At 39.0% G+C, this 26,958-nt stretch overlaps 1 long non-coding RNA gene across 4 annotated transcripts in view; it reads left to right on the top strand.

Moving 5' to 3' along the window:
• LOC134174885 (uncharacterized) overlaps window positions 1-26,958 on the top strand; it is an 80,191-nt gene that overhangs the window by 23,871 nt on the left and 29,362 nt on the right. For 3 of the 4 annotated variants that reach the window (XR_009968825.1, XR_009968822.1, XR_009968824.1), the window contains 2 exons: window positions 5,782-5,875; window positions 26,224-26,298. This is a non-coding gene — a long non-coding RNA (uncharacterized LOC134174885). Of the gene's footprint in view, window positions 1-5,781; window positions 5,876-26,223; window positions 26,362-26,958 lie in introns of all 4 variants that reach the window. The other variant, XR_009968823.1, reaches the window with a different exon arrangement.

The raw sequence follows: 26,958 nt of genomic DNA, 5'->3' as shown, positions 1-26,958 counted from the left end.
TGTTTCCGGTTATACAATTTTTGTGTTCGAGATACCAGCCTCAGATCACATTCCATTTGTGTAGCCATTTGTTCATGTCATGCACATGCAGCTCTGTGGCCTAATGCCTTTTAGCCCTGAATCTAAAAGACCTGCTGAAACCCATGGGTGACTGTAAACATCTGAGTAATCCTGTTGAAGTCAGTCCAGACATCCCTTAACTGTGCAAACTAATCCTTAAAAAATTATGAAAAGGGCAAAAAGAAAGCACCATGCTTTCCAAGCCAATGAAACTCCATACGTGCTTAAAGTTAAATACTGGGATAAATATATAAATAACACATGATCTGAAAGACTGAATCCATGCTTGTAATCACAGTTTATTTGCTATCCAGTGAAATCATAATATAAGTAGAACAATTTCCATCTTGCGTTCTGTATGACTTCAGATGCATTTCTGACTTGACCTTTTTTTTCCTTTCTGGTCATTTTGCAGATTTATATGGATATGTTTTGATTGTAAATAGGCATACACGTTAGCTAAAGCCATATAATTTCTCCTGGCCAGCTTTGCCAGTAAATCACTGAGCTATGTAATTGGGTTTGTATAAAATTATGCATTGTGAACTTGGGAATAAGTAAAACAGAAGCAAAAAGTTGATTTTTGTGAATAGTATATCTTTTGTGCAAAAATTCTGATTTGACCCTATTCTTCTGCCCCCTAACATGATAATTTTTATCATTCTTTCATTGTGGAATGAAAACAAAACTAGAGAACAAATCCAAACAAAACTGGTAATTGCTTTTGGTTTGGCTTGTAGGTGGAGCTGAATACATTCAAACCGCATTTGTGGTTACCTACAAGCAATATGTTATGAAGATGGTGGTATTCAGATGCATACCCAAACAATTTGATTCAGATAAATTGGATAGAAGACTGACCAGCATGAGAAGAACAGGTGAGAACCCTTGAAGAGAAGCTGAAATAATAAGTATTTTATGGTCAGGGAAAATATTTCTCCAGTAACACAAAGATCTTCTATTAGAAACTCAAAATACTAATTACAATCTGCCTAAAGACTTATTATAAATGAAGTGGAGATAGAAACATGTTTATATTATGGGGAGGCTTATTTGCAGATAAGCAGGAAACCAGTCACACATCTTCACAAACATAATTTTAGCTGTTTTAATTAGCAGGTTTGCTTTGATTTAATTTAATTCAGTGATTCCTTCTATCTTTACTGACACATGTGCAAATAAAATGTGCTGACCTGACTTCTGACATCCAGTTTCCTTTTTCATTTCTGTTTTTGTTGTTGTTGATTTCGTCAGTGTTTATGGTGAAATGATGGGGTCAACACTTCCTAACAGCGTGGCCAACAGATGTAGTGTGGGGATGACAACTGTACATTTGAGTGGTCTTTTGTTACCCCAGCACTGACTGATTGCTGAGGTGCTGGAAGCCAGGGTGTCAAAGGCCATCAGAAGTCCTAATAGCCTCTAGATTCCAATTCTATTAAGGGTTGGAATGACAAAAATATGCCTTTTTTTTTTGTAGTTGTGGTAAAAGTGCAGTGAGCTTTTTTTCCTAGAGAATGAGACCCTAGAAAGAAGCCCCAAGTGTGCCTTTAGCAAGTTATTGTAGCGTGTGCATCAACTTTGGGTTGAAAAGCAAGCTTTAAAAGCTGTCAGAAGTCATATATTTAACGTTTGGAGATTTGGTGGTGTTATTTAACAGTGAAAGTAGTTATTGACGGAACAAAAACACGCAGTCCAGAATAAAAATACCACATTAATGTACTGATAGAAAAAATATTCTGTGTTGACTGTGCTAGATTTTTGTTGGGCTGAGTGCATGGAAACTGCTTTTTCTTCTCTCTGTCAGAAAACAATTGCTCGCATACCAGGTGTTGTTCTCCCTTCTCTCTCCACCGCTCCCTTTCACAGTGTCTCACAGCTGTATGATAGGTAATTAAAACAATCACTGAAATGTTTCAAAGCTGCTGTAGCCTTTAGTTGACTTTTAAAATTAGTATTTGAAGAAGAATGGCAAAATTAATTTGTATCTGGCTCAGAAAAGTGTTCCTTACTTGAGCAATGGACTTTACAACATTGCCAACAAGAAGAATTAAATTAATACTATACTTCCTTTATCTCGGGTTATTCTGTTAACTGTTTTATACTGGAAATTAATTTCAATATCATACAGATGTCTAAGAGTCATGAATGCGGCAGTTCTAGCATGCGGTCAGATAGCTCTCCTATTTCATAATCACAGTAAAAATACTAATTCAAATGGAGCAAACTTGCCAGGGCAATCAATTGATTCTGCCCCTAGATAATAGAAAGATGAAGTTTATATTCTTGGGCTGTAAAATATGCAAGATTGAAAAGTGTTATTAAAGAAGTATTATGTGGTTATTTTGAAAAGAACAGTAATTTTACAGGTTCATCTTTCTACTGAGAAAAAATACTTCAGAGACTGAGAAACAGACTTCTGAATAGGCATATTTTTGATGTTGAAATGCTCTTCTGTTTTTCTTCCCTTTGTGTTTCAGTTCCCTGCTTCAGTAGCAGGCTTTAGGAAACTTGTAATTCATTCATTATGGAATGCTTGCTGTATGGAACAGGGTTTTATTCTTAAACTTCCTTGTAATATATTCTTTTTGATCCTTAACCCACCCCCCCCTTTATTTTTACAGATGAATGTATTATGTTGGTGTAAAGTGCGTCCTTTTCGCTCTTTTTGCCCTTCTCCCTTCCTTTTCTGGATTGTCCCTTTTTGGATGTTGGCACTTCCCTGGCATGGGCAGAGTGGTGGCAACTGCTGCATGCAGAAAAGGCAAGTTCAGGAATTTTCAGTATGAGTGGAATTGGTTCAGGCTTCAAAATCACTAATTCAAAGGAAAAAAAAAAAAGGCATGTAGGACGAAAGGTTTTGCATACCCCTCATTGGTCTGTGGGAATCCTTGCCTGGTATGTATGTCAATATGCATATAGAGCAAGAGCTTTTACATGTGTACCTTTGAAAATCTGACAGCTTCCAGGGAACCCAGTGCAAACCAAAAATATCAATACTGACAAATTAAAACAATGACTCATCCCCATTAAGTTTAAAAGAAATACCTATTACTATTTGTGTAAATATTTCCTGTTCATTAAAGACAGCATAATTTCTTCCTCTTTCTTTGCTCCTTTTTGAATAGTTCTAATCACACACAGGTATTGCAAACAAATTTACAGATGTGGATAAAAATAAGACTTAAAGACTCATCTGCATCTTTGTGTCAACACGACTCACTTTGACAGTATATTTTTGCCAGGTGGAACAAAGAGCAATAAATTAGTTTTGAACATTTATGATCTTGAATTATAAAGACTGCAGCAGACTGTTCAAAATCAATTGTCAGAGTGACGGGGGATTAATAACTCTGGTGCTGTAACCTTTTACGTGTCTGCAGATTGGGTGAGGACGCATTTCAAGATCTGCTGCCATATTTCATTATTGCAACTTATATTTGAAAGACCTTTTTGATGCTTAAAAAAAGAAACAGATTAGTTTCTAGTAGAGCTGGATGAATAACTCATAATTAATAATTCATTCGGTGAATTTTGCCTTTTATTCTGTGGGAAGAATAAAAAAAAGTTGTCAAAAATCTTTCATGAGTTCTATTGACTTGGGTTTTTTTGTTTTGAATCAAAACTAGCAATCAGAATTCAGGGTGTGTTACCTATCTGTGATTGAGAAGTCATGTGCTACTGGTTTAATTACATAATTAATTGAGGACAAATACTAAAATAAATTTCATGATTAAATGTTTGAGGAAAGTGTATTTGGAAATACCTTTCTACATGCCTGCAAACTTAAAATCAGGCTTTGAAAGTACTATTGAAAGAAAAATCCAAGTGTGTGATAGTTGTTGGGAAGGAAATGCAAATGAGGCAGGAACATGGCCAAACCAAGTTCATTACAAGACACAAATGAGTTTCTCTAGACTTCTACAGTATTTTCTAGCTGCAGTTTCACTTCATTAGTTCCAGAGCCCATTCTGGGAGAAGGCTACTAAATATTGGGGATAAATATGGAAACAATATAAATAAGGGCTTTATTGAATTTCAATAGCTTCCCAGCTACTGTGTTTTATTTTATGTTAGTGAAATGTTTTATGATAGTTAAACCAAATGAAAAGTTGTCATCTTTTGGCTTTTTTCACCTCTCAGCTGGCAAGTTTGCATCCCACCGATGCGAGCTCTACTGGGCCAAGAAGCCCTCTGTGGATTCTTCAGTATTTTTTTCATATATGCACTTTATTTTGGTTTCTTCCTAAATAGAGCTAAAGCAGTTAAATATTTCCCAGCAAAACACACACATGTAATCTCAAGGGCCGTGCATACCATCGAACTGTCATTTCCTTTGATTAACCTTCACCTGACCTCCCTCCCTAAGGCAGTTTCAGATCCTTTTGTTCCTCCATTTACATATTGCACTCTGTCAGGTGAGTACATCTGTCATTCAAGAGCTGGCCGTTTTACTGGGGAACCCAGTGAAGATGTTGCAATGGAAAACTGTGCAGAAGCTGTCACATACTAGACAACCCGGTCTAATGTGCAAAGCTGGTACCACCCACTGGATGTACCTAGAAATGAAAAGGAAGCAGAGCTTGCATAAAAGCAGTTGAAGATAGCTGAATTTTAAGAGTTTATATTTTTTTTTTTAATAAATATTTAAGATCAGGAAAGGGTCATGACTGAGATCAACAGGACTTTTCTGCTGCAACTTCTTCATGTTGTCAGGAAGTGACAGTTTGTGGAGAATAAATTTGCAACAGGAGTAGATCAGAGTTAATGTGTCACCTCTTTTACAATGGCAGAATTTGCCGTGGCAGTCTACCATTTTGAAACCCAATAGGTTTGTGTCTAATCTCATTGTTTTTATCTACAGCCAGCAAGAAAATAAAAATTAAAAAGGATATATAAAAAAATCTTTAAAATTATTCATTCTTTTAAGTTTCAGTTGATCCAAACTGAACTTTTTGGATGGCAGTTTGCAGGATGTATTGATGTTTCATGTCACAGCTTGGGACAATTTTTTACTTTTTATGTTTGAATCCTAAATATTCATCCAAGGTGAATAATATGGAACTGAGCTATTATGAACCCTTCAGATCACATATTGGGCTGGCAGCAATGCTAAGTAAAGCTTTCATTGAATCCATAACTTCTGTTTATGTAATAGCATATATTTTTGAATGATACTAAAGGCCATGTGTGATGCAGTATCTCTTCATCCCAAAGTAAGCTGGTACAGTGGCTCACTGTGGTTCCTAAGAGCTAAAACTATGCACCTTGAGTCTGGGCTTAATTTGACTGTTGAATCTCATATCTTTTCCTGATAGATTCTGTTATCAGAAGTCATAGCATCATATCATCATTTAAGGGTGAGGATTGACTCACCACTTAAGTCAGTCTCTGATGAACTAAATAGCTTAGACAGGGGGGTTGGAACTAGATGATCTTAAGGTCCTTTCCAACCCTAACGATTCTATGATTCTATTATTCCTTAAGATTTCATCAGGCATACTTCACAGATCTTATATGATTTTTGTAGAGTCTGAGTATGCAGCATTTAATGATTTTTACTGATCACAAGACTCACTGAAAACAGTGAGTTTTAAAATAAGAAAGAATTGTGCTATCAGGTTTCTGTGCTAACATTGAACTCTGGATCCATTCCTTCTGCAAAGAATGTATAATCTACTTTTTAAGCTTTTGTTCATGCTGGCTTTTTTCCCATTCCAGAGGGCAAGTTGCATTTTATATCTCATGTGGAAGCAGACATCGTTACAGATGCAGAGCGGAGATGTCAGTGAGAACTGCCAACATGACCGGGTTGGTAAGTTTGTACTGGCCAGCGGCACCAAGGTCCTGCTCTGGTGTAAACTGGTGTGGCTTGCTCAAGTGTGTTGTGTCTAATACCTAGGGAAGGTCATCATGTACTTCCACAGGGACTGTAAGAATCCCGTTTTCGGAGTAAATGTGACCTGTTACTGTCCCTGTTAAGGTTTTTGTAAACGATTCTCCAGAGCAAGTATTTTCTGTGAAATCTTCCCCAAAACCTATCCGCTCCCCATGAATGTTCTGCAGTGATGGAGATGTGCTCACCTGGTGTACTGAAGAATTTAAATAGAAGAACAAAAAGAAGCTGAAATTGCCTTAGGGATTGAGGTCAGGTGAAGGTTAATCAAAGGAAATGACAGTAAAATGGCATTCATGGCTCTTGGTACGTTTTTAATCATTCCTTTCTCTCTCATAAAATACACAAAAGATGTACAACTTTTTTCCATTGTAATTAGTTGGGATAATTTTTATTTTTGCCTTGATTATTTAAAAATATAATTAGGTTTCTCTCATAGAATTTGCTCCTGAAAACTTGCATTGTAGTGCCTTAAAAATGTGTGTGGGAAATGAAGAATGCAAGTGGGGAAGAAGAATGTTCAGAAAAGGGAATAATTTTCCCCAGAATATCTCTCATTTCATCTTCTTTTTCGAATGTGATAGATTTTGAAGGATTTCTAGAAGTCGTGAGTGTAGGGAATAAATACTCAGAAAAGCTAAATATTCACATTATTACACAAGTGCCAGGATAAATGAAGTCCATGACTGCAACTACTGGAAACAAGAATAGTTTCTTTCAGGTGCTGCTTATCTCCCAGTAATTAGGTTTTAAGTAGAGATGTTTTATTTTAAAAAGTGTCTTAGAATAACCTTCATGATCAGAATAAGATTTGGAAGTCGTGTCTTGGTTTGTGGGCTGTGGGTTATATTCCGATTTTGTGTATGTGAAAAGGCCCCATTTAGGAACCTTTGTTTTCTAAGTTTGGAGTTGTCACTTTATGCTAGTCACCTTAGATAACTTTGACATAACTACAACAGGAACAGGAGCAACTTTATGTAACTTATAACTGCCTGAGGCAACTTTTAAAATATGTGAGCAATGCTTTTTTCTCTTCCCCAAGCCTGTTTACCTGCCTCCCTTCCCCTGTAATGCAGAGAATCCTAAGGGGTATATATTAAACCCAAACAGCTCTCATCTGGGGTGACTTGGCTATAGCAAATGTATTCTCCCTGCTCTTTAGATCATACACTACGAAGTGTATGCATCAAGTACCTTCAGCAATGCAGCTGGGAGCCAAGCTTAGGCGAGACCTTGTGGTATTAAGCCTTTGGAGAGAAGCGGGTGGCTTAAAGAAAACATATTACTGCAGACCCGTGCTACATTATCACCACTGTGAGCTGCAGTAAAAAGAAAAAAGCGATGCTTTACACATACGCTTTTCTCCACATCTCAGGGAGAAATGGGAATAATCTGGAAGTCATTTCTTTGTGTGTCATTGTGCCGTGATTGCTACTGGTAATGTGGCACTTTTCCTCCAGATCCCACGTAGCAAATGCTGCCACATGGATGCCAGATGGGCTGTTTGCCAGGGAGCTGGAGGAGGAGGGAAAGCCCTGCTCCACCCTGCAAACACTGCCAAGGAAAAGCCGGCCAGGAAAGTATCAGGAAAAAACAGGGAATTGGTCAAAAATGGGGAAAATGTATCTGAAGTCATTGGGTGGAGGTTGAGCTGAGTTTACCTCTCAAAACCCAAGGCTCCTTAGCAATGCAGGGGAGGGAAGAGAAACACGGCTGGGAAAGCAGAGCTCCGGTAATTGGAATGTGGTACCACACAGCAACAAGTGACTGACTTTAAAGACACAGATAGATGAGTAACTTGGGTACTTTAATGTTTACAGGACTTGACTCTGACTTTATGATGCTGTAGCAATGTCAGTGTTATGTTTATGGAGGGCATTTTTCAAAGGCACTCAGCATCAGCCTGAGGAGCTATCTCACCTATAACTTCCTTGTCTTGTAAAACTTCTTTATTAGTAATAGAAGTACAAATAATTTCTGGTGTGTCTTTGGCAAAACAGGAACATCTGTTTAAGAGAAAGAAGAGTAAAATATGAGGAGAGAATTTTAGATGAAATCTGAATACCTGAGTTGAAGATAGCGTTAACTGCTGCCAAGTGGCAAACTGTTGGACTGAGAGAGTATAATTTTTCTTCCTCAATAACAATATGACCTCAGAATTTTTCTGAAGTAAATACTAAAGAATCATAGCCAAATCATATATATATATTTAAAAAGTCCAGTAAAAACATTCAGACAACTATATGCGCGCATACCCCAATTATTCAAGTACAGAAAGTATTAAGTTGGTTTGAGCATTTTCTTCCCAACCATTTAGACTGACTTCAAAAACATAACTAGTAACTGTCTTTAAAGGTTTCTTTTTAAAAGCTGCTGAATTTTGTCAGTGTTTTTGTTTGGTTTTTTTTCAGGGTTTTTCTCTGCAACAAAGTAGAGTTGACTAGAAAAAGTACCAAGTCTAATGTTCAGTGCAGGAAACGGTGGCTGGGATGAAATCCCTGCAAATGTGGTATCTGAACACACTTAATTGTTGTGCACTTTTCCTGCCTGGACTGGCAGTCAAAATAAAGAGGGCTGAGAAGGGCTTCAGCCCTGTACCTTTGGGAGGCACAGGGAGCATCCTGTGCCTGTGGGATGGGACGACTGCTAGGACCATTGCTCCCTCTCCTGCTCATGGATCTTATCCCAGATCAGGGATGCTTGTAAGGACAAACACACTTCATCTGACTGAAGCTGGATCAGTGTTTTTGGGTGTTGTCCATGTTGCAAAATGACTGTGGGATAAAATATGTACAATTTCTCCTATGGGCAGAAAGTGGGGTCTTGTGTTCAGTCTTTGCTGAAGCTGCAGTGAAGGCAATGAAGCAGCTGAAGATGAGAGGGGAAGCTCTGCTCAGTGTCTCATGGTCTTGCAGGCTGTTTTTCACACCTTGTACCGAATTAACAGCACACCTACCCTGAGGGAGGGGGAGACTTTGAGTGAGGAAGCTCATCTGGGCATCAAAGTAACATGACAAAACAGTGATGGAGGAATAGCAATAACTGATGCTTTTGCACATCCTTTCACTCTGTTTTTGGAGAAAAACCTACTATGCAAGTATTCTCAGATGGTATGCTGGTTTCTGTTGGAATAAATTGGTTGTCTCCGTTTGATCCTGAGTATTCTGATAAAAATAGCATGGTTTTGTACCTTATTAGAAACCTTGTCGAGTCCAAACCCTGATAGATTTTTGCTGCGTGTGAGGGATCACTGTAGGTCAGTGATGTATTGAGTACAGAGGCTCTCATGTCCACTGTGTAGGTGTCCTGCTGATAAACAGAGGGGTTTGTTTCTGGTGCTCTCAGGTTTCCACCTTCATTTTCCACTCTTCCACCAAGATCCATCAGTGCTTAGGAGAAAATTCATACTGTCTAATTTTAGATATTAAATCTGTATTCAATATTTGCTTCTGCCTGTAGCAAAGCACAAGCTCTTCTTGCTGCAGGTCCAGAAGCATTTCTTCAGTTGCAGAGTCAGCTTCTTGCTTAAGCCTAACTCTAGGTGTGCTGAAAGCACAGTGAAGAGTGCAGCTCTGCCACGTTTCAGCTAGGGCTCTTCCCTTTCCAGGGTTCTTACAGGGCAACTGGGCTCTAACCTGAGCATCTAAATCCAAACCCCTGTGGGTGCAGAGCCAGCCATTTCAGAGCAGTTCATTTTTGTAAGTATTTCTGTGATGAATCCTCAATGCAATCAAGGATTGAGAAAGAAATGAGCCAATGCCGTGGAAACATTTGTAAGTAGGCAAAGTTTCACACTGTGTTTGGGGTGAACCATAGGTTTCACAAGATGCCAAGTCAGTTGGAATCAGCTGTGTGATAACCTTCTGCCAACTGGGTCATTGCTTCTCCAGGCGTTTTGCACCGTTGGTTCTTGCAGCAGTAGTAGCCAACTCTTGTCAAATTAGGTGAGGTAGAGACCCTTCCTGAGGTTATTTGCTGTATCACATGAAGATAATTTAATGCTTAATTCATGGCAGAATGCAGGCTAACCTTTTTTGAGAGATTTTATCCTGAAAATGCACTTAGATCAGTTACTGCCTCGCATTCTCTGCTGCAGAAGAATGGGCATTATCTGACAGAGGGCATTAAAAATGGTGGCATTTCTTCATGGGGTTAGTTTAGAAACACGAATCGCAGCAAGAGCTGGCTGGAAGAAGATACCTTTGCAGTGAGGGTTGTTGTCTGTATCAGAATCATCAGAAATTCAGGAGAGTCGTGGCTGCCTGGGCAGCCCTGAGAGGCTTTGGACAATTTGCTGTGGCCACCTGTGGTTATTAGTTTAGAAAATGTGTCACTATTTTACTCTGGCATCTGTTCAAAGTACTAATTCTGTGGATCAGTGTCTTTCAGATGAAGAAAGTGAAACCCTTTTTTGCCCCTGGTGTCTGAGTAAATTGATATCAAATACTCTAATGAAAAGACAACTGTTGTCAGCAGAGGCAAGCAACAAGGAAATCTGGGACAGGAGGTAACTTCATGATGGATTCTACATCCTCAGGGACTTTCTGTGCTCTGAGGATTAATTTTCTATTACATCCACGTGTGGGGCTCTTCTTAAATACACTTCCACTAACAACTTAATACTTTTTTCAATTACTATATCATAAAGCCCTACAACTTTTTGTCATTCTGCTACTTAGAAGCCAACCCTTTTATCATTGTGATGGTTGTTGCCACCTTTTACTTTTCCTTAAATGAAGCATCTTTTTGCTGCCCCCTGAAGCCATGCTTTTGAAGAGAAAGGGTACTCTGCACAGGGAAAAAGCTCTTTGGGAATTGCACTTCTGCGGTGGCTTGCTAATGAACCCTCAGTTCTATGATAGCTGGCTTGGTCTCCTCCAAGTACACCTTACGGATTTGAGAAGCCTTTACCAGAAGTGACTTAATATTTCAGCTTAGTTGGTTTAGGTTATACTATTCCATTTCTTTGTATATGTAACTATTTTATTATATTTATTTCATGTGTATAACTCTAAGAATGCATTCACAAAAAAAAAATGGAGCTTTGGGCATTTTTACTTGACAGAATGTCCACACACTAGACTATGGAGGGGAGTTCCCATCAGCAACCTTATGCTGCACTTAAAATGAATTGTTCAGAGTATGACAGCATATGAGCCAGTGTTTCATTAAAAAAAAAAATGGATTTGGGAACAATGGGTTACAGTTTATTGTAGGAAAGTTGTCAGGAGCTCAAATATTTTGTAGTTCTCCACCTACAAGTGCAGTGGGTTGGAGAAGAAACAATACATAGAATTAGATGTCTTAAAATTACCTGTGCACTAAGGGAAGTCTAAAGCATTTGTGAGGTGTCTTCACCTTCTTGAAGATGGATCAGTGTTGCCAGCCACGCGAGATCTGTTTTGGTAGAACAAGGCTTTAGAGGGCTTCTTTGCCTGGGGATTCACTGAACCGTTTGATTTTGTTGGCATCAACAAGGAAGAGATGCATTGATTTTACAGGACAGCTCAGAATTTTTTCACCTGGGAAATACTAAGCCATTTGCCCCAAAACGGGAACTTTTATTTTTTTTAATTCTTTTTTTTTTAATGATTTTATAGCAAGCCATATTTTTAAATCCAGAACAAGATCAATTGAGAAGCTGGAGACGATGTCTGCAGAGAAGCTTGAGCAGATACGCTATTCCTCTGGGTAGAGTAGAGGTTCCTCATGCGGGCACAGGCAAGGGAGCTCTGTCACTGAGCAGGGATGAGGATGGGTCAATTGAACTGCTGGTATCCACTGAAAACCAAGACTGCCCAGCTGCTTTCCCACACATTTTCTGTCTCTTTCATGGAGGAAAACAGGTAAAATCCTTTCTGAGGCAATGCTCATAGGAAACAGCATCATCATCTGTCAGTGTGCAGAATATAAACTGATCTGAGTTAACCTTCTCTGTTTTCTTCTGTGCCTCTATTTTATAAAATAAAATTGGAAGAAAATTATGGTCACAAAACCTGATTTTTGCTTCAGTTCTGGTCTTCAGTACAGAACTACCTGACAATTAATATTTGTGTATACCTTTTGAAATATCTGACCTTTGGGGAGTTGACAGAGCTATAATATTAGTCTTTGTATGCTAGCCTGGCTTTTAAACTCCCTGCCTAGTGGATGTAAGTTCACTGGATACAGATCTGAAACTTGATTTCCTCAGTATAGCTGCATTAGCATTCAGCTGTGGGTATGTAAGATAATAGTATTAAAAGCAACCTTCCATCCTGTTGTCATGGATGCAGCACAGCCCAATCCTGGTAGCAGTATACCACCAGTCTTTGTACAATCTCATTTTTATCTACAAATTTTAATTTAATTATACCAGAAATTCTGTAGCAGTATATATGATTTTATTTTCTCTTTTAAACATTAAAATGTAAGAATTGAGCAGCTCATGTTCTTTGTCCAGTGCTCATTTTTTTCTTGCATTCCAAGTATCTGTCAGTATTAGTTATGAGACTGTGTGAAATAAGTAGCCATGAAAGATGCCTGCTTTTATGACAGAATGAGTGGTTTCATGAATTTTAAAGGAGCACATTTGTATTTTCTGTTCTTGAACTACACGGGCTACTCACAAATATGACAGAAGATAATTGTTTGAGGAATTATGATGCCTTTCAAGATTTTGCAGGATATTACTATTTTCATAATCTTTCATTTATCAGGTTATATGGCTTTGATTTATTTATGTATGTAATTTGGAAATTAAAGTACTCCCATTCTGTCAGCATAGGTACATGTTTTCTTCGTATGGCTCATACTCCTGTTAGCAAAAATAATGAATGTGCTAATTTTTTTGTCAGTTACTAAAGAAACGTGTCAGAATTGGAGGGTAGTCAGGTATTATTCTGGGCCACGTGAGACAGTATGGAACGGTACGTACTGCTCTGTCAGTGCCTTAGGATGGCAGGAGCGCGTATTTCAATATATAGCACTAACTGTGCCACCAGGCAGTGCGTATACTGCAGTTTGTTAAGATTTAAATGAATGCATTGTTAGCACTGACTTCAACAGGGATTTTGTGTGAGTGAGTAAAGGCTTCAAGCCTTTAATTGACTAAGAAAATCTTTTTAGTTGTGATTAGAAGGACAGATACTCAGCTGGTGAGAACTGATGGTGCTCCATTGAATCAATTTTCATACCCTGTCTGAAGTCAATGGAGCAGCCCTCATTTATAACCCGGTACCTGGCCTGTTATTATAAAAAACCCCACGTTTCAAGTCTGATATTTGAGTGGTGTGGTAACCTTTTGTCAGGGAGCTGCTTGACTTGATTTAAAAAACTTCATCAAAATCAGTGTTAAAATCCTTGGGCTAATAAATTCGGTGTCATGACTTATTTTCATTTGGTTGGGAGTTTGAGTGTAGAAACCTATGACTATGTCCTATTTGCTTGAAAGCATGGTGATGTATCTGCCATTCTTTCATATTTAGCATACGGTTGTCTTTTTAAAGACTAAAAAGAAGCATTGATATATCTGCATGAAGCATCTTTTGAAGACTAAATGAAGCATCCGTATATACTTTTCTGGTTTAGTCATGAAGCATTTGTATTTTTTTCTCATGTTAATTTTATCACACTTTCCATCCTGCGCTAGCTGCATAGCAGGATTTTATTTTATGGTAAAAAATTCTGAGCATCTTTATGTATTAAGCTTGTTCTTAACATCTGAATTTTGTTGCTGAAAATCCCCTCTCAAAATTCTCTGCACGCCCATAATTAAACTACTCTGAAGGTGCAGTCAGGAAAACCAGGCACCAACATTATGGAGTGAAAATTAAAGAGGCAAAACATCAGAGTTTCTACTGTATGTGCCTGCTGTTAGACACTCAAGCATGGAGAACAGGATACACCTCTATGGATGGATAGCTTTCCTTATTAAAAAAACACAGTAGGATGCACAGTAGGGGAACACACTAAAACAAGGCTTTGTAGTAATTTCCTTGAAAGAAATTTCCCAAGATAGCAACTTGAAAAGCTTTTAATCTTACGACTAGCTATATACTGAGTTTTACTGTAGGTAGTATAAAAAAGACCATTAGATTACAGCCGATCTGGTGGAGTTGGTCTAAAGCCTCTTCCCTTCCAGCCTTCCTTCTTGAGAAAAGATTAGGCTTTCCTTGCACCAAAATCAGGGCTGAATGTGACTTCTGGCATATTTAAGAACTTGTAAAAATACATGTCTCTCAAGTTATGAAGTTAGACATTAGAAAACCCACCTTCACCATCTGAAATACTTGATCAAACATGCTGCTGTGCAACACTGAACCGACTCATAGATCGAGTTTTCTTCTACATATCTGAATTTGAAACCCCTGTAACTTGCATTTTTAAGGTGCTGTTTTATTTTGGGTCTCTTAGCAGTGTTTCTTACTACCCGAGAGGAGCATAAAGTGTTTTTCATAAGCTCCTGTAGAAATATCCCACATGCCCTGCAGCAGCTCGGTGCGCTGCTGTGTACCAGTAGCTTTCTCACTGGACTTTGCCTGATTTGTGCTATCTATTCCACGTGACTGTTAAACCTCAGTGTGAAAAAAACCCAGAAGTATCTGAAGAAATTCCCATGCAAATATGCTGGAAGGCTGTCACTTGTGTTATAGTTACCTGATAACCCTTAAACCAGTGTGACTGCAGGCTCCGTGCTGCGCTTGGTGCCTGCTTACATGTCAAGGGCCATACTCTGATATCCTGAAGCTTTTCCCCCATCATAGCCTCTCCCATTTTGGTGTAACAACTATGATGTGGTGTCCCCAAAGGTTGGTACAAGGAGCTGGGGGCTGTGGGTGCAGCAGGTGCTGCCTACCCTCTATTCACACCGGAGACAGCAAGGACCAGGGTACCCAGCACCCACGTGTGGGAGCATCAGAGATTTAACATCTTGTACCTATCTTGTGTCAGCCGAGAACAGGGAATGAACATGTCTGATAATGTGTTTCACATTGAAATAATTAAAGAGAATTGTTGCTGGAGGGAAACGTGCCTTTAAAAATTAACCCTGACATCTCTCTGACAATTTGGCTTGTTACAAGAGATTCTTTATTCAGGCTTTTTTCTTCGTCTTTTTTTGTTTTACTAAACTTGATATGCATTTTTCAGCACCTTAGAAAATGTAGAGCCTTTGAAAACTTCCTCATATGAGTAGTCTGTACTTACATGAGCAGTCCCATCTATTTTCCACTGAACTACTGGTAGGACTGATGTTTAAAGGATCGGGTCTGAAGTAAATGACATATTCTGCTATGCCCTGGAGCCTGTGCTAGTTATTATTGTTTGAATCTATCTCTTGATTGCATATATTGCAGTCTTCTATCACACAGGATGCCAGTTTTGAAATCTGAATGTTGTTCCTCAAATAGCCACTGAGCAGCTTGCTTTTTTATTTCTTCTTAAGGTGAAATAAGTCCTTGGAAATCAAAAGTAGTAATTTCCATGAAGAACTAACTTTAAAAATGTTCTTTTTTTCAGAGCCAGAGTATTTGAAAACAAATGTGAATGCCTATAGAAGTGGTGTTCTTTATTTTTAAAATTCTAGATATGGCAACAAGAAATATTTTTCACATTTTTGTGACCTGTAGAAAGTTAAATATACAGCCAGGCATTGTTATTCAGGAAGTTTGGTTTCACTATATCATGGCTGTAACACTTATTAACCAGTTCAAGACCTGCACAACTTCTTATTGGGATGAATTCCTGTGTTTTCAGTTCTCCATTTGATCAAAAATTGTTAGCCCAGGGATATGAGATTTTGGGTTTCTCTCTGTTTGTTTGATTGTTTACTAACTAATTTCAAGCTGCATTTAAAGAGTCTAAAAGTGCACACAAAGTGGCAGGACTGGGTGCCTGATGCTCAGGAGGCTTTTCATCTGTCTGGTGTTGCTTGAACTGCCTTGGACTGTGTGTGTTTAAAAGGCTCTCTTCCTTCTGTGCTCCGGCCAGTCAATGGGAGGAATTTGAGTGCATTATTCCAGCTGCAATTGCTTGGAACTGTGCAGCCCTCTGGCCTGAGGAATGGCTGAGATGAGGCTAAGGCATTTCTCACTTTCAGTTCTACAACTAAGAAAATAGATGTACACATTTTTCTTCACATACTAAAAAGATTTGTGCTTTGGTTTTGGGTTGTTAGGGGTTTCTTTCCTCTTTTGAACCTCTGACCTCATGGGAGGAAAACACAGTAAAATACATGTGCGTGAGCACCTACTTTTAATTTGCTTTCTGCAGTTCTCAGTTTGCAGGGTGGATTCCTTGTTGACACGATCTGCATTCATTGGTACACTTCCATTTGGTGTAATGCTGTTTTACACCAGTGGAGAATGTGATTGAAGGAGCCAAATCCTCCTTGCAGGAGCCAAATCCTCCTTCCTTCCTTAGTCAAAGAGAAGAGATTCAGCCCCTTATTTCCTCTTCCACCGAACTTTTAACAATTTGGTGGTTTTGGACACAATCCTTCAAGATGCTGAGTACCCCCATGGGTGCTTAAAACAGGATAGCTTGTGGCTTGTGATACTCCTTAGGGCTGGGTGCTTCATTAGCTAAAATTTAAAGCATAGAATACTTTAAAAACACTTCTCAAAAACATTTTTCTTGGCTTGGGAAGGATTTTCACCCTTTTTATAAAAACAGCAACAAAAGCAGTTTCTGTTAGTTGCTGTGACATTGCTATAAACCTTGCTGTACACAGTGTTGCTGGTACGTTCTTTCTGGCTATTAAAGGCTCATTAAAGAAATTAAAGTCTCCACAATTTACAATATTTTCCATTGAAATATCATGTTAACACATTTCTTTAATCAGTGTGTAACTGTCAAGGGAAAGAACAATTCATCTAGTATATGCATGCATTAGAAAAAAAATTATCAGATTTAATTTTATTTGTTTTATATTCAGGGCTTTTTTGAAGGAATTCCTGCAGGGAAATGGTTAATCTATTTTTAACTAAAGCTTACTTTTGTAATCTATCCAGTGCTTAGAGTTCTGTCATTGATCTATGATTTATGTGATTTAAACCACCTCTTGGCTGTAACATTGGTTTCTATCCAAGATGCTGAGCTGAATACTAATTACGAGATCAAATTTATGCTGTTGGGCTAAGCAGCTGAAGGAGCTTTCCATGCAGGACTCCCTTAAACCATGCCACCGTTGAGCATTATTAGTGAAATATTTGGTAGGGGGGAGGGGGAAAAATGATGGAAAAGGGAAAAAAATATTGCTGGAAAACTGAAGTATCCTTTGAAAGCTTTATTTTCAGTTCCCTTGTACAGTGCTATATGCAGATATTCTGTGTCTATAAGCCTGTGAATATGCACATGGTTATGTTTTTACAGCGGAATCTCACTAATTCACCCTAATGATTGGGAAACCCACTGAGAAAAGCCAAATGGCACGAGTGAGCAAACAAATAAATAAGATTGAGGGTATTTTACTCCAAGATGTATTTTATGCCTTTATTTTGACAAGTATCATGTTGTCAGAATGATTTATGGTATTTCATAGCATACCAGTAAATGCACTGTAGTATGGGCTTTTACAGTAAGAAAGTCTCAGTAACAATAGCTTTGCTTTACCTCTCCTTAAAGCATTTTTTTCTGTGAAAAAAGCCAAGACCACCAATTTTATGGAACACATAGGTCTTAGGCTTTTCTTTGGTAACAATGAGCAACACTCTTCTATTTGCCTGCACCGCCTTGCAGAAGAGCTCAGGATGGCAGCAATTTTCTTGGGTATAGGTGGTCAAAGCATGTTCAAACAGCTCTGAATCCAAAATCCAGTTTGAGTAAAAACTAAATTTTCTGTAGGAATTTTGTTGGTTGTAATAATTTATTAGAGAATGCATTATTTGGGTTTCTTTACCGGTATAATGTCGAAGTCTTCCATTTTGATGACGTTGAAATGTGTGGATTTATTCACGTTTCTGGTTGGTGGATGGTTTTTTTTTAATTTTATTTTTTATTTTTTTAGTGTAGTTTTCATGTTTATTGTATGATTTGACTTCTATTTTATTACATTTGGGGAATTTTAACATTTTCAGACTACCACTGCATAATCTTAAAATGTAACATTCCCAGAAAATGTTTTCATAACGTCAGTTTTGCAGAAATCTGTTAAGATTTCACTTCACTTCTGCACTCATTAAAATATTGGAATTTCACACAGAATAGAAAATCCAGGTTGCAGCTATTTCTCCTGTCTTTTTTCCTTTGGAGTGGTGTATTGTTCTACCCTCAGGGGCCTGGAGGTACAATCTCAGCCAGCAGATTAATGTATAGGATGCAGGTGGCATCATCAGATGTACACAAGGAGAAGGATTTGGATCCTCTGTTTTTTCCCCTCTGTGACATCTGTATTGCCATCAGTGAGAATTGTCTTGAGCCTCGTTTGAGGGACCATGTGTGCTCACATGCCTTCCCCCTCGCAGAGGTTACAGCGGCATTACTGGAGTCATCAGGCCAACCCACTTCGTCTGCAGGAGGCCCTTTAGTGGGGAATTAGTTTCCTTTTATCCTTATTCTTGGTCACTTTAAAAACAAACCCCAAAGCAAATAAAAATCTAGAAACAGAAATAAAACAAACAGAAAACCTCGAAAAAGTTTCTTCCAAGGGCATTTTTAGACTAACAACTTCTGGGTATCTATTGGTTGCTATCTTCCTCGTTTCTTATTTCTCTCATTTTCTGATGTGGAGAAACTCATAGATTTTTTTGCCTTTTAAAAATTACATTTATTTATACTCCATATGGTATCATGTTTGCTTTTTAATGTAATTGTTATAAACAGTTTGCAATGCAAATGATACTTCATAGATTTGGGTAAAAGTTTTTGAATATATGCATGTGTATGTAATACTGACGCAGGATGTGCTTGGGAACAGTGTTAGTAACAGGAGCTACAGTTAATGATCCCATTTGTGCTGCCTCACCTCTACATACAGTATGCTACATACCGAAATGCTGCTGGTAGTAAACACAATGAATTGTCTTACAGTCTTATGTTTACAAAATGAAGGTTATTACAAATACCCAGATGAGCCCAGGGACACTGAAGAAACCACACATTGTGGCCTGAATCGCAATCAGGTCGCTTTGCCAGCTGACTGTAACCGCTGGCTGTGAGACACATTCCCTTACTTACACAGGGAAATAATTCGCACCATCAGTGGTGTTGTTGATCTTGAATAAGAGTAGGTAAAACAACAACAGTGAAGATGGGTCTTGAGTTAATTGCTGTCATGGTCTGAGGGACTTCAAAGGGATTGTTTTAGCGGAAGCCTCATTAAATGGATCAGATATTTCACATCACTGAACAGGTGGCTGAAATGCTCCAAAGGGAAGCGTTTGAAGAAGGGAACCACCTCCATGGCTCTCTGTACCCATGAAGCAGCCAGGGCAGAGAGGAGCTCCAGCTCCAGGGACACTCAAGGTGGGCCAAAAGGTGGCCATGTGGCAGGGAGGCTTGCAGGAGCTGCAAACCCCAAACCACCTCAGTGGGGCCCACATCCTGCACAGGTGCTTCCCCATTTTGCTGTTTCTCTGTGGTGTGGGCTCACAGGATTGATGTTGTGGATGCCACATGAGGCTCGTGTGGCTTCGGGTGGCTGTGCTGCATGGGTAGAGCTCTGGACATGATGGGAGCCTTTCTTTCCTGCACCAGGGCTTGCTCTGATTTACACTGTGACTCTTACACAGCTTTTACAGAGCAGAATGTCATTGAGAAGTGCTATATAAAATCTAATATAGTAACATTCTAGAGGAAACATACAATATTTGAATATATACATGCTAAATATTTGTCCTGCTTTTCCTTTTCTTTGCAGTAAACCTGTTCAATTGTTAACAATAATGTAGGGGGATTTCCACTGAAAGCACATAAACTAAACCCATGTTGATTTAACATGTACATGTGCTTTACACATGTATATTTAAAATGCCATTTATGCATGCTAGATAAATGGGTATTTTGTATACTTTCATATACAAGTATACAAATAGTACACAACAGAATTGATGGGAGGGGAGAGCATTTTGGAAAACTGTTGTGGTTTGCAGTTAATTCATGCTGCCTATTGTCTTGATGATGCTAGGAGCCTGTTACGTACTCTCAGGAGAGCCCCATTACATCCGCGATAAAGACACTTCTCCCTGTTTGAGAAGAGAAATACTGCTGCAGCCATTCTGGGGATTCTTGCTCACTTTTGTAGCTACACCATGTGCACTCACGCATGCCGGGATGTGCTTGCTGGCTGCCGTGGGGAAGTCTTGCTGGCATTGGAAGTCCCATGGCTCCAGCATCCCTGTAAAATTTTAGCCTGTTCCTCTCAGTAATCTCATGTATGTGAGTTCTAATGTGTGTGCTGAGACCTTTGCTGCTCTTCCCACCAAATACCAGTTTGTCTGCACAAAGCTGTCCAGTCCATGGTGACAGTTAAAGCTTTGCTGAGCTGCCACATTACACTATTAAAACACGGTGATTTTCTCTACCTCACCTCAGGAAAAGTTTTGGAGTGAAATTCACTGGGTGGTGACAGCAATAAACTGCCCACTGGTTTTCTCTCCTTCTTTATTGTGACAAGCTAAGTTCAGATTTTCTGTACCTTTGATTATGTAGGGATGCTAACTAATCCCATAGATGTAAAGTTATTTGAAGAGGATAAAGGTTTGAAGTCAAATCAGGCTGCTGAACATCCAAAAAGAGGAAGGCCCACCATACAAATCGATTGTTAGCCCTTTGGAATGCAGTTATCAGCAACAGCAACAAAAATACTTCTCCTTAAGTTTAAATCCCAGTAAACAGAAAGAACAGAGAAATCTAAGCTACAAAGAACAAGACAAGATTTGGGATGCCCTTCTTATAGTAGTACCAGCATCAGAAGACCTAATATATCTCTAAAGCACTGGTCGGTTTTCACAGAAAATGGATATAAGTTAGGATATAATTTATAAATATGCAATAAGAGCTCTGTAATTTCTTCAAACCAGTGAAAATTACTAAAACCTGGGGGTTTAGTAATTGGATAAAACTGAGCAACAAAGTGTGTGTATCTATCTGTACAGTGGCTGACATGATGAATGATGATGGATCCAAACTCATCTGAAGTTCTTTAGGGATAATAGCAGCATAAAGTAAATTCTATAGGGTACATAAATGTGCCTGAAACACAACAGTATATTGCAGGTTGCATATTATGCTAAGAATGACAAGTATTTATGATTGGAAAGTTTCTGTGTTGGGACCGTCATTTTTTGTATACTTTTTCCCTGTTCTTTTATCTTTTGACTTAAAGACCCATTCAGAGATGAAAAAAAACCCAAAAGCCTAATTCCTGTAATTGTACTAGAGATACTAAATACCCTCTTGCCTCAAGAAAATCAACAGTGCCTGGTACTACACAGGTGTTTTTGTTCTAGACTAATGAGCATCCTCCTTGAGGAGCAGCTGGTGCTGAGTGGCAGGCAAGAGGGTGGGCTATAGCTCAGCTCCTTCCTATAAATGGGAAGGAGAAATCCTATTGTGTAGTGCCAGTTGTGTCTAGTTAGTTTTATGTTAGTACAATTGCACAATTGCAGGTTAATGGAGGGTTTTGGTTTTTTTTTAAGCTTTTGCTGTTTTTCTTTAATTTATGCTCACAGAACTTGTGGGTAAATGTGGCAGCTGAAGAAAAATGTGGATGTAAGTATACTGAGTTGACAGGGTATGAAAAATCTGTGTAATCACAAGGGGGGAGGAAGTGCATTTCAGAAGTAAAATGCCTCTCCTGTAGAACTTTTGCCTTCCAGTTGTCTTTGTGTCTCTGGAGTGTTGTAGTCTTGCTCAAAAGAGAGCGAGAGTTTGGTTAGTTTCTCTAAAAGTATGACAAATACGACCTGCTTTTGTCTCAGGTTTGGAAGAGGAGAAACTTTTGTGCAATGCACAGATTGACTTGCAAGACCTTAAGGTTTTCAGCTTTGCCTAACCTTTGCTAACACACTGCAGCAGTCTGTTCTTTGAACGTGTTGACCCTCTTAGGCCTATAAGAGCCTTTGAGACAGTTAATTTTTCCAGTGTTGACTACAGAGGCTTCTGATTTTAGATCTGAATGTCCCTTTTTCAACCCTGCTACCACTGACCCACTGCATAGTAAGTATCTCACATTATAAAGTGGTTATTCACAGAGGGCTTTGACCAATGCTATCTGGAGGGTGGGAGATGCTTTCCTGGCAGTGGGATGCGAACACTGTGAGGCAGCTCCTCAGCCAGGATAAAAATCATGCTTGGTCACTGCAACTCAATGGATGTCTGTTAATTCATCTGGAAAATTCACGACCCTGGTGAGATCACGAAGTTCAGTGTCCTTGACTGAGTGCAATACTTTGGAGTCAAGATTAAAAAGTCTTTCTTCCTACAATACCCCTGAATTTTGACTTTTCTGTAAGTCCTTTTATATTGTTTTGTGCTAAAAATGGCGGTATTCTCCAAGGAACCTTTGAGGAACGTTGCGTGTGTTCTTCCTTTCTCTTTTACTAGGTTATAGCATTTTCATATGAGTAGGAATATTGAGCCCTGAAAGCTCACTTGGATCCTGTGCTCATAGGCTGTGTTTCTTGTGTGCAGAGGTTAAACTCCACTGATGCTGGTATGGCCATTGCCATAGCCACTTTGTTTGCTATTTGCTTATTTTATTTGTTTATTCTAGAAGATCCTTGGTCTTTTATTTTTTTATTTAGTTACATCAAGATTTTGAGGAAACTGTCTTAGCTGAAGGAGTGCACTCCAACAGCCGTGTCTGGAGAACAGTCTAGGGGGGATGATTCGCCTGTGAAGGATGTGCTTTGGGCACTTTCCTCTTGCTTTTTGGTGAGGAATTGAAAGGTGGAATCTCCTTGTGCTGGAATGAGTCCTCTAAGCAGCAGATTTACAGGGCTCTTTTGCATTGCTGCAATGCAGCTAAACACTCTTCATGTGGTGCAGCTTTCCTCTGCTCCTTTTGAAAACAAGCAAGGTATTGGGAAAGATAAATTATCTGCACTTTGTGTTCAGCCTGCCACAAAATTTTTTGTTTCTACAAGAATATTTGTCTTCTCTTTGGGGACATCAGGCTGCAATTAATACTGTAGTTGTTGTACACCTCAGGAGGCAAAGGTAATTTACTTGAGTTTAAAAAACACAACAAAAAAAAACAACCCAACAAAAAAGAAAACAGAACATAAGATGCTGTTAAAGAGAGCATTAACCTGGCAACAGTAGTGACCATCAGCATCGCTTTCCACTTGGCTACACAGAAATTGGGTAATGTATATGAAGCTTTACTACTGCACCAAAATGTCTGTTTTCAGCCAGTGAATAAGCCCTTTATCATCAGTCAGACATGTCAGCTGAGGATCTCCTTCCTTTATAACCCTGAGTCCCAATCCCATCAATTCTGGAGGCAAAACTGTTAATGGTGTAGGTGATGTCAGGTGTACAGAGCAGTCTCATGAGGCTCTTTGAATCCTGACTCATTAACACCTGGATTATTTCACCCTTTAATCCAGTCATCTGTACCCGAGCATGGATGTTTCACAGCTTTGCCATTGTTGGTTGACTCTGTTATTTATATATGCATCTCTCTTTTTCATTTTATTTTGTTTTTTAATATATTGCACAGATGAAGGCACATGTATCTCACAGAGCTTTCCCCTCTTCCCAGACAACTTCTCACCATTCCTTCCACTGGAAAGCTGGGCAAAGTTATCTTTAATGCTGTGGATTTTATCGCCTTGAAATCTAAATAATTAAAAAAAAACAAAAGAAGTGTTCTCAGGCTGCAAGGTGGCCCTCGAACGCCTCAGTCAAGTTTTGAGTTTGTGCAGTGAATTTTTCCTTTACTTTTTACATTATTTTCTTCTGCTTGACACTTTTTTCAAGTCCACCTAAAAGATGAAATGGACTGTTGAGGAGGAAATGTGAAAGCTGATGGTACACAAAATGCTGTCAAATGCAGAAAGCAAGCAAATGGACAGAGGTTTAGTATTTCCCTGCTCAACCCTTTCAATCTCTTTTGCTAATAATGACTTTCCTTATTATAAAAGCAATTGCAGATGTACTCAACAGCAGAAAAATGTAACTTTAGAAATGTGATTATTCAGTGTGTGAGTAAAAAAAGGTCTGTCACCTTTCATGGAAAGATTCAACTCACAAATTATATGTATTTGGAGTTCAATGTTGAAAAGGTGTTGGGAGCATGTCAGAGTCGCTTGCAGTGTGCATTATAAATAGTTATAGGTAAGATGTGCGGGTGGTTGTTCATAAACAGCCTATTGCTCTATTGGACCTCAGAAAAGACAATTAGAAAAAAAGGCATCTGTTCTTCTAGTGTCAGCACTATCTTTGCTCTGGTGCAGGACGTTGCTCAGCAGTGACCAGGTCTTCCCAGCTCAGCTGTGGGATTCGTGTTGTGGTGAAAAGGGAAACCTGCCCTCTGCTATTCACAGGTGAAACGTTCTGTCTGTGGTGAAGACTAATCCCTCATGTGTCACTGTCTCACCACTGTGGCATTTCCCCCACTGCCATCTCAGCAAGTGACATGGGACATCTGATGAGGCCATCTCCTCTGCTTGTGCTGCCCCTGTCTCATCATCAAGTCTCTGTCCTGGGTTGAACCAAGAACCTGAAAACTCAGATCTGTTTGTAGCTGTAAACCCATCAAATATAAAACCCTGTACTTACCTGAGAGCCCTTTGTGTCATTAGCAGGATACTTAGAGCCAAGGAGTTTAGTTGTAGGCACATAACTACCCTTTTCCCAAGCATGTCCCCAGAGCATGGATTCTGCAGTGTGATTCTGCTCTCTAGGTCTTCCTCCTTTTCACGTGCAAGAAGCCTTAGCTCCAAGTCAATGCAACTCTGCTGTCTCTCCTAGTTTACCTTTTGCGATATGTGTTCTCATTTGTGCTATTTTGATCTTCTCCAGCAGAAGGTGTGGTAGCCCTTTTGTGGAGTGCTGCAGAAGTAGCCTTGGGTCTTCCTTTCTGAGCTGACAAGTGCCCCACTTGGTATTGTCTTTTTTCTGTTGGACTAAAAATGAGAGTTACATTGCTGTATTGCAGTCACATCTCTTGGTCAGTGAACAGAGCTTCTTGAAACCAGCAGGCTATACTGTATGTTCAAGCTTCCTAGATTCCATTAACATTTTGTTAATGAAATAGTGCTTTGTCAAAGAGTCTTGAAAACTTAAAAGGGTATTTAAGCTTCTTCCATGAGTCAGTGCAATGTAATGTCAACATTACCACGAAGGGATAATTCAGAGATGTCACACAAAGCATGTGTTATGCCATTTGCAGTCTAGCAAAACAGCTCAGCATTTATGTTGTTTAATCCATTTGCAAAAATCTCTTGTTCTGCAAAAGTTTGAGATCAATCTTGTCAGCATTTACTGACACAAAGCTGATGTAAGTCGCTGGGCTCCTATTGACTTCATCTAAGTTGTAACAATTTACTCCAGCCTCAAATAGAGCCCAAATTAGGCATATGAAAAACTTGATATCAAACTTTCAAAGAATATAGAGATGAATGGCGCATCCTGCAAGTGAAAATGTGAATAGAAGTAGAGTGAAATGAATAGCTTGCAATGGTCTGGGATGGTGCAGACATACTTTGAAGACACTTAAAAAGATACAACGTTATATAAAAGTCTGCATTTATGAAATAATGTAATTTTCAGGCTAGAAATAAACAGGAAATACAGAAATAGAGAGTTCAGATCTGAGGTCTGGCAATGAGTTTGGGGACACAGGGGCTAATATCCAAAAGGTATGTGCTGTGGTGTCCTGGGTTTACATCATTGTCACAGTGAGTTTGGTCAAGGTACATGAATTTCCTGCTTCCATTCCTTTCTTCCTTTTTTTAGTAACTCTGTAATTGTACCTAGCATGTAAGGAATTTGTTTTATCCTACTGGACATTGCCGTAATGCTGTTTGTTTTACCTTTGCACTTTTTAATTCTTTTCCATTAAAGCTCTCTATAATTGATGTATTTGAATGTAATGAAAGGTAGCTTTAGCTTCCTTTGAAGAAAACAGACTGCCTTACTTCATACTTGGCTTGATCCAAACTGCTTTCCCATGTTTATCACTTAGCTGTGCTAAATCTATTTCAGTTTTGGAGTTCCCAGGTATCTGGGATTACCCCTGCAATATGTAAATCGATGTGAAGTTCTTCAAAAATAATTAACATATTTTGGTGGCAAAGGTTTGTATTTCACTCACATTCAGGATTTTTCTTTCAAACCAGGCATTGTGGAGACAGGCAGCATCACAGACTGCTTGAGCAGCTCAGCAGGAGAAGAGCCAGCCCTGCACTGACAATGTGAGTGAGTGGGGAAAAATAGCCCTAATGCTGTGTTACTGGTGGTGGGTCAGGCACGCTGAGGTAATTTGCAGGTTCTTTCTGAGTAAGGGATACTTTCTGGCTCGATTGGACACAGCAGGAAGAAAAATAGTATGAGTCTCTTCATTTGTGCTGTTTTACAACTAGGAAACATATAGGGTATGCACCAATTGCTCTTTCTGTGAAGACCTGTGGAGGGCTTGCAGCGTCGTTGCTCCAGGTGAGGTCACTGCAAGAGCAATGAAAGTGAGAATAAAACATGGGAAAAAGAAAGCACCTTGCAAATACAGGCTGAAAACAGGTTGTATAGCATAGTGTGTGTTCTTGCTGCTTTACATTATGAAAGGCTCTCAGAATGGTTAGCTCTTCCTGAGAGACACCTCGTAGCAAATGATGCTATGTGTGAGTACATGTAGTACATGCATAATTTTACAACTCAATTAAATTTTGTAATTATCTCCCACATCACAGTATATTTGATCAGGTTCTTTAATAATACATTTGCTAAGGAGGAAGATTTGAAAAACCACATATACATAAGAAGCAGAATCCTATCTAAAGTTTGATCCATATTGGCCTGCTGTTATAAACAAAACTTGGAGTAAGCAAGCAGAATCTGAAATACCACTGCAGCAAAAT

The sequence above is a fragment of the Pezoporus occidentalis genome, unplaced genomic scaffold (assembly GCF_034315485.1).
Source record: "Pezoporus occidentalis ecotype Australia unplaced genomic scaffold, CSIRO_AGI_Poc_V1 ctg63, whole genome shotgun sequence".
Taxonomy (NCBI): domain Eukaryota; kingdom Metazoa; phylum Chordata; class Aves; order Psittaciformes; family Psittacidae; genus Pezoporus; species Pezoporus occidentalis.
Note: the sequence above shows the minus strand (reverse complement) of the source record. Positions and strands in the feature narration are given on the sequence as shown.